General features: G+C 37.6%; 1 long non-coding RNA gene across 1 annotated transcript; it reads left to right on the top strand.

The window, feature by feature from the left end:
• Positions 1–2,367: 2,367 nt before the first annotated feature.
• On the top strand, positions 2,368–3,844 carry LOC139148962 (uncharacterized). The gene is made up of 2 exons (XR_011556048.1): positions 2,368–3,048; positions 3,310–3,844. It is a non-coding gene; the product is annotated as an uncharacterized lncRNA (long non-coding RNA).
• The last annotated feature ends 3,719 nt before the right edge of the window (positions 3,845–7,563 follow it).

A 7,563-nucleotide genomic window follows, 5' to 3' on the forward strand; every position in this document is an offset into this window, starting at 1 on the left:
GGCGCTGTCTGAGAGGTGTTTTCAATTTGTTTTTACTGAGTAAAACTTAGAAAATGACACAGGACACTCCTAAGCGGAGAGCACGAGAGGGGGTGTCCCCATCTCGCATCGAAAATTTTGAGAAATTGATGTATGCAATGGTGCAGTGTAAGAGGTGTTTCAATTTGTTTTGCACTCAGTAAAACTCTTTGAAAATGTCATTGAACACATTTTTATTACATTTTTTGCCTGATCAGATTTAGAGTCACAATATTCAATAATCTAAATGTGATATTACAGTTTGTACCTGGTAAAAAACAGGTCTCAGTTTGCATGAGATTTCAGATTTCATGATCAACTTGAAAGAATATGCAGGAATGGCAAATCTGCCATCTTATTGTCATTTGCAAAGTCTTACATTTCTGTAAACGATATTCATGTACCAACAGTCATAGTCAGTATTTTTCTAAATCCATTCATTGTTTATTTGCAACTTTGAGATTTTACAGCCGAAGAAATGACCTCGCCAGCCGTGCAATTCCTCCGGCTGCCGGATGAATTCACGTCAGTTCAGTTTTGCCCTAGATCCTGTGCACTAATAATAGTATCTGCTGACAGCATTTCTCCATGACCTCCTCTTTATATCTAACATTTATAAGAATAACATATACTTTATCAGATAATCATTTGTATGCATAGAATGCATATTGTGCATTTTATTCATCTAGGGTATCAAAACTTTGTACAGTGTTGTTTTTATCAAGAGATTGCCAAAAACCTGTGTAATAAAAGAGGACAGAGAAAATAAACAAGACAAAGAAAACAAAAAATAATGTAGAGAATAAATTTACACTTGACTGAAAGATACAAGAATTGTCTATTGCTCAGGTATTTTTCGACTATGACGAATTATGTTCTTGCAATAAAAGATGGGTTTGTTATCGAGGCAGTCCAATGTTTTGCATACCACTCGATTGAAACTAATTTGGGATAATTGGATGGTAAAGTAATGTCGATTTCATCTACAAATGTAATCTCATATGCTTTTCTTTTTCTATTACACACTTGTGTTTATGAGTAACTTGCAATATTACAACATTCAGCTATATGGCAACTAACACTTTTGAGAAATTTGCAAAATATTAAAATCCAATTATCCCAAATTAGTTCCAATCGTGTTAATTACTTTGAAGAATTAGCTTTCTTGACACATTCTCCAAAATAATCAGTATCCTTCAGAATGGAGAGTATATGTTTCTAATGCTTGATCAGACAATTGTCCAATTTCTCTATCAGGAAATTCTGAAAAATTGCTCATTTACTAGTGATAGTCGATATACTTGGTATACATACATACATACATACATATCAAATTGTACTTTTTTTAGTAAAACTGTACCATTTTATAATCTATCGGCACGGTGTTCTTTTGTACTATATATGTATCATTTCATAACTGCACTAAATGCTTCAGACATTCCCCAAACTTGAGTAGCGCCCCTTCTTTTTCTCCACATTTTAAGCAACTCCCTTCTAGCTTTCAATCTTTTCAGTGATCCCTCAGATTCCTTCGACCCAAGGCCGTAAATAATGACGGCTCCCTAAAGTTTACTTGAATGCATTTGCCTGGGCAGAGTTTTAGTTCGGGTAAAGTGAGCGTGCTGTTCTGTCTTTCAGTTTACATTTGCTTGCATTTCTAACTTTATTTCAAACAAATATACATCGACATGTTTCAGCTATATTGTTATTTATTATACCTGTGTATTTCGTGAAGAAACAAACAACGAGAAAACATCGGAGACTGGCTCCCTTGTTGACTGAACACTGGCATGGAACACAACATAGAAGGTGAAAAGGCTGTCTACGGTGGCCCATATGTGACAGGTATAAACTTATTTACACAGACAAAACTTTAGTTTTGATGGACAAAACTTTAATTTTGGGGCACATAACTCTAATTTTTGAGGACAAAACTCTAATTTGGGAGGACACATCTCTATTTCTACGGGCACAATTCTAATTTGGGCCGATAAAACTTTAATTTGGACGGACACAATTTTAATTTGGGCCACCAGATCATCTCTATTTCTACGGGCACAATTCTAATTTGGCCGATAAAACTTTAATTTGGACGGACACAATTCTAATTTGGGCCACCAGATCTCTATTTTCTACGGACACAATTCTAATTTGGGCAGACAAAACTTTGATTTGGTCGGACACAATTCTAATTTGGGCCACCAGATCTTTATTTTCTACGGACACATTTCTTTTTTCAGCGGACAAAACTTTCATTTTGACGAACACACATTTAATTCTTATGGTCACAAGTCTTATTTTGTAGAGACACAACTCTAATTTTCTTGGACACAATTTTAATTTCTTGAGATACAACTTTAATTGCTCCAGGACAAGTCTCATTTCCACGTAGGCAACTCCTATTTCAACAGCCTGCCCTCTAGTGTTCAATGTGACAACAAGCAACTTGCAGAGACAAAACTTTAACTTTCGAGGACAAAACTTTCTTTTCCTCACGGCGGATATTGAAGTATCCCACAATACTGTTCGTCCGCTAATGGCGCTGTGCTGCTGCGTTGGCAATGGAGACTTGTAGCGACTTTATTGCGGAGTATTGCGAAGACGACTTGATGTAGTATTTCTTTTAATAGAGGATATAGGTACGACGAAATTGTGTTGTTCCCGGCAAAATATTATGACATTTTTATCAGTCCAAGAACTCTCAATCATGAGGCGATTGGCACGGTTGAATTTACGGCAACGATCTGCTCATTATGATACCATTGTTGTGAGGGACTCTATTATTCAGATACTGGATGACCCTGGCTGTGTACTGGGGTATAGAACAGTGTGGCATTCCCTTCAGTTGCGTGGCATACGTGTGCCAAGAAGTGTTGTTCAAGAAATGTTGAGGGAATTGGATCCGGAAGGCAGCGAATTACGGGGAGCGCACCGTCTTAAACGGAGGGAGTATCTTTGCCCAGGACCCATTTGTGTGTGGCACATCGATGGCTACGATAAGCTAAAGCCCTTTGGGTTCCCTGTACACGGGTATGTTGATGGATATAGCAGGAAGATTTTATGGCTGTATATAACCCGTTCTAATAACTTGCCAGACAATGTGGCCGCATACTATTTACATACTGTGCGTGAATTTTGAGGGTGCCCCATTGAGTTGGATACTGATTTGGCTACTGAAAACGGGACAGTGGCAGTAATTCAGTGCTTCTTTCGAGATGACTCAGATGCTCACAGATATGTTGCCTCACAACGTAATCAAAGAATTTAGGCTTGGTGTTCATTTCTTCGCAGAAATCGTTCATCATGATGGATCAACCTGTTCAAAGATTTGGAAGCACAGGGTATCTTTGACCGTAGTAATAGACTGAATAAGGAATGTTTATGGTTTTTGTTTTGCCGGCCTCCTTCAAGAAGACTTGGATCATGTAAAAGAACACTGGAACACACACTATATAAGACAGTCTAGAAATGAGACTGTGTGTGGTAGACCTGACTCATTGTTCTTCATTCCAGAACACCATGGTGGCACAGGCAATTTGATTCTGCCTGTTCCAGAGCAAAAAATAACTATGCAGAAACACAAATCATTGAATCAGATGGTACAAATGAATACCAGGATTACTTCAAGTATGTGGTTCAAAGTTGTCAACTGTCAGTACCAGAAAATTGGCGGGAAGTCAAAGCCCTGTATGAGAATTTACTCTTATGTGCAAGTGATGGCACATAATGTGCATTAAGGAATGAATGCAATGGAATAGTAAATTTTTGTTTTGTATTGTTAAAGCCCCATGAGCTGCAGCTCAATAAAATTTGTGAATCAACTGTCGCCAATATTCTTGTCTCAGATATTTTTCTAATTAATAACATTGGCTGAAAGTATATCATAAAAATACTTGTTTGTGACAAAACAGGAAAGACAACAAATAGATATCAGTGTACTTGAAATTTCTCTTCATTTTCTAAAACATCAAATATTGCAATGGAAGAAACAGTATGCAGTATCTCAGTTGTATTCAGTTCCAAGTGTTCTAGTGAATGGGATCACATTTTCTTTACAAAGATTCATATAGGTAAATACTCCATTGTCTTTTACAGTATGTGTTAAAAGGGGGGGGGGAATATGCAAATTTCAGTACAGTGAAGAATGTTGGTTCAGTAATTCAAAACTGTTTGTCATTTTAAAATCCTTCATTCATGTTTCATGCTATATATGGTTGTCAGGAAGTCATTGGACTTACAGGGGGAGTTTGAGTACATGTTAAAGCACACAATACAAACATATTTCAGGCCCATTCATAAATTCATATAAATAGTATGTATTTAGTCACCAATACCTGCATCCATACAGCCAGAACTCTTTGTTTTGATAAGTAAACTTCAGATGCATCTAAATCTTCATCTCAAAGTCTGATCCTTATGCTGATTTGGTGGAGAGCCACTTAATTGTTACAAAATTTGCAATAGGGTATTTTGTAGAGAGTTTTGCAATGTGAAATATCCAATACTCTCTTGGTGTTACTTCACATGTGGTTCTATAATGTAACTTCATTCACATGCAAGCATGTATGGACAACGTATATGCTTAGTTGCTGAATAAAAAAACATTTATTTCAAAAACAAGCATGCAACAGTAGACCAATCAATAGCTTTTTTATCATTTTTTCACTATTCTTTGTACACACACATATTTGCCATAATGCAAGGTCCATTGAGTGTAAACTTGGACGTATGAGACATCTTACACACCTTGTTTGATTTCTAAGGTCTATGATCAGCAACTTTCTGTAGTGATTTCAGAATTACAATTTAAAACTATTAGATATGTCTCAAAATTATGTTATGAAAGTAAACACTGTCTGATAACTACTAACCCCCACCCTCAATGTACTTGGAGAAAGATATAGAACTGCCCAGGAATAGTTGATTTATTTTGCTGAAGTTTGCTCCAGAGGTATGAAACAATTCTGGGCTCTACTTAACTGAATTTTAGAGTGCATTTGGCTCTACAATTTCATATTGAACAATGTCCTTGCCTGAGGAGACTAAAAAGGTACATCAATTATCTTACAGCGTCATTTCATTGCAAATCTTACAATGAAATGAAGCTGTAAGATGATTTTAGTACCTTTTCAACCATAAATAGATGTAACATACAGTAAGCACTAGCACCATGGTTGGCGAGGTGATCTACTGCGATGTAGACGAACAGTATTGTGGGATACTTCAATATCCGCCGTGAGGAAAAGAAAGTTTTGTCCTCGAAAGTTAAAGATTTGTCTTTGTAAGTTGCTTGTTGTCTCATTGAACACTAGAGGGAAGGCCATTGAAATAGGAGTTGCCTACGTGGAATGAGACTTGTTCGGGAGTAATGGAAGCTCTATTTCAAGAAATTAAAATTGTGTCCAAGAAAAATAGAGTTGTGTCTGTACAATATAAGACTTGTGTCCATAAGAATTAAATATGTGTTCGTCCAAATGAAAGTTTTGTCCGCTGAAAAAAGAATTGTGTCCGTAGAAAATAGAGATCTGGTGGCCCAAATTAGAATTGTGTCTGTCCAAATCAAAGTTTTGTCTGCCCAAATTAGAATTGTGTCCGTAGAAAATAGAGATCTGGTGGCCCAAATTAAAATTGTGTCCGTCCAAATCAAAGTTTTGTCTGCCCAAAGTAGAATTGTGTCCGTAGAAAATAGAGATCTGGTGGCCCAAATTAGAATTGTGTCCGTCCAAATTAAAGTTTTGTCTGCCCAAATTAGAATTGTGTCCGTAGAAATCAGAAATGTGTCCTCCCAAATTAGAGTTTTGTCCGCAAAAATTAGAGTTATGTCCCCCAAAATTAAAGTTTTGTCCATCAAAACTAAAGTTTTGTCTGTGTAAATAAGTTTATACCTGTCACATATGGGCCACCGTAGAAAAGGCTGTCAACGGTAACTATTAGTATTACGGAGGTGCATTGGAACCTTCTTCCAGTAAAACAAACTTTGTTGAAATTTGAATCAACCAATCCAGATTTATTACAACCCTTTTCAAAAACCCAATTAGGATTTCTTAAATTTAAGGTCGGGTCACACTGAAATAGTGAGACGGCGTATGTACAGTGCCCGTCCCACACTATAGAAAAGCATTTAGATATTTCTTTGTGTCGCGATTGACCTCGTCTCAGTGTTCCTTCAACCGTTGAGACCTCTCCTATCTCTAAACCATTGTGATCTCGCCCACTTCTCAGCCACGCTCATCGCCTTTTGTCCGTTTCTTGTCTGTTTATATGGAGTATACAACCATTTCCACAAGGCTGCACAAGTACTGGTGTGGGAGGGGCTGGAGGAATTCAGGGGAGTCTTAAATATTTGAGGGTAGTGGGGGGACTTGAAAGTTTTACTAGGCTGCGCTCACAAATAATGTGGGGTGCTCACCCTCTATATGATCAGAATTTTTCAAGTTCCCCTCCCTGCAACTATCATACAGCTGCGTTTTTAGGGACCGTTCAGTTTTTACGGCCGGGGGGGGGGCGGCAAAATCCAGGGGGGGTCATCGTAATTTTGGAATCCGCGAGGGGGGGGGGGGTCATCGCCTTTTCACTGGTAGGAAGAGGGGTCACCACATTTTCAAAAACATAATACCTATAATAAAGTTCACTTTATGCCATGGCCATGATCGACCCTCTTTACCGGCAGGCCACCTTTGGTGGCCCATTGGAATAAAGTTGAGTTTACGTAATGGCCCATGACGCTCTTAACCGGAGGGCTGCCTTTGGTGAACCACTCCAATCAAGTTTACTTTATACAATGTCCATGGACATAAGTTGTCTATGGAAATGAAGTTAAAAATTGCCTCACAGCTGTCCTAATTAAAAGACGTTTGCATGGATGTAGGCAGTAGCTGGGTGGTAGCTATATTAACTTTGATAATTTTGACAATATTTTTGTTCACTTTATACATCGGCGTTCTTGTACTACTCCCTACAGCATGTTGAACTATCCAGTATTTATAGCTTGCCAACACAGCCTGTGTATGTGTACTGTGGATTTGAATCATTTACAAATGACTTTCAGTCTGGACTCTAATTCAATTATTACCAGTAGCATTTACATATCCGGGCTTTGTCGATAGACAGAATATTATGTTTCAGCATGCTGTAGGGAGACAGCAAGAAACTGTGTTCGATAAATTGCATAGAAATATTGAAAAAAATGATCAATAGTTGTATCGACTGTCCCATTACAAGGCTTACTTCTTGTTCTTCTCATGAAAATTCAATGGCATTAATATGTTGTAGATTTTTTTCACAATAAATGTCATGAAATGCGACAAAATGGTCCTACATTTTGTTTAATTATTACTGACATTGGAACCATTGGATGACATAAAAATATTATTCATTTTTCATTGATTTACCTACCAAACTATGGAATCTGAAAATGTAAAAAATAACAGGGAACCAAAATATTTTCAGCCCCCCTCCCTTATACGCAAAGCAAAATTTTCAAGTCCCCTCTCTGCTACCCTGAAAATTTTCAAATCCCCTTGAATTCCTCCAGCCCCCCCTCAC

This window comes from Ptychodera flava, chromosome 14 (assembly GCF_041260155.1).
Source record: "Ptychodera flava strain L36383 chromosome 14, AS_Pfla_20210202, whole genome shotgun sequence".
NCBI lineage: Eukaryota > Metazoa > Hemichordata > Enteropneusta > Ptychoderidae > Ptychodera > Ptychodera flava.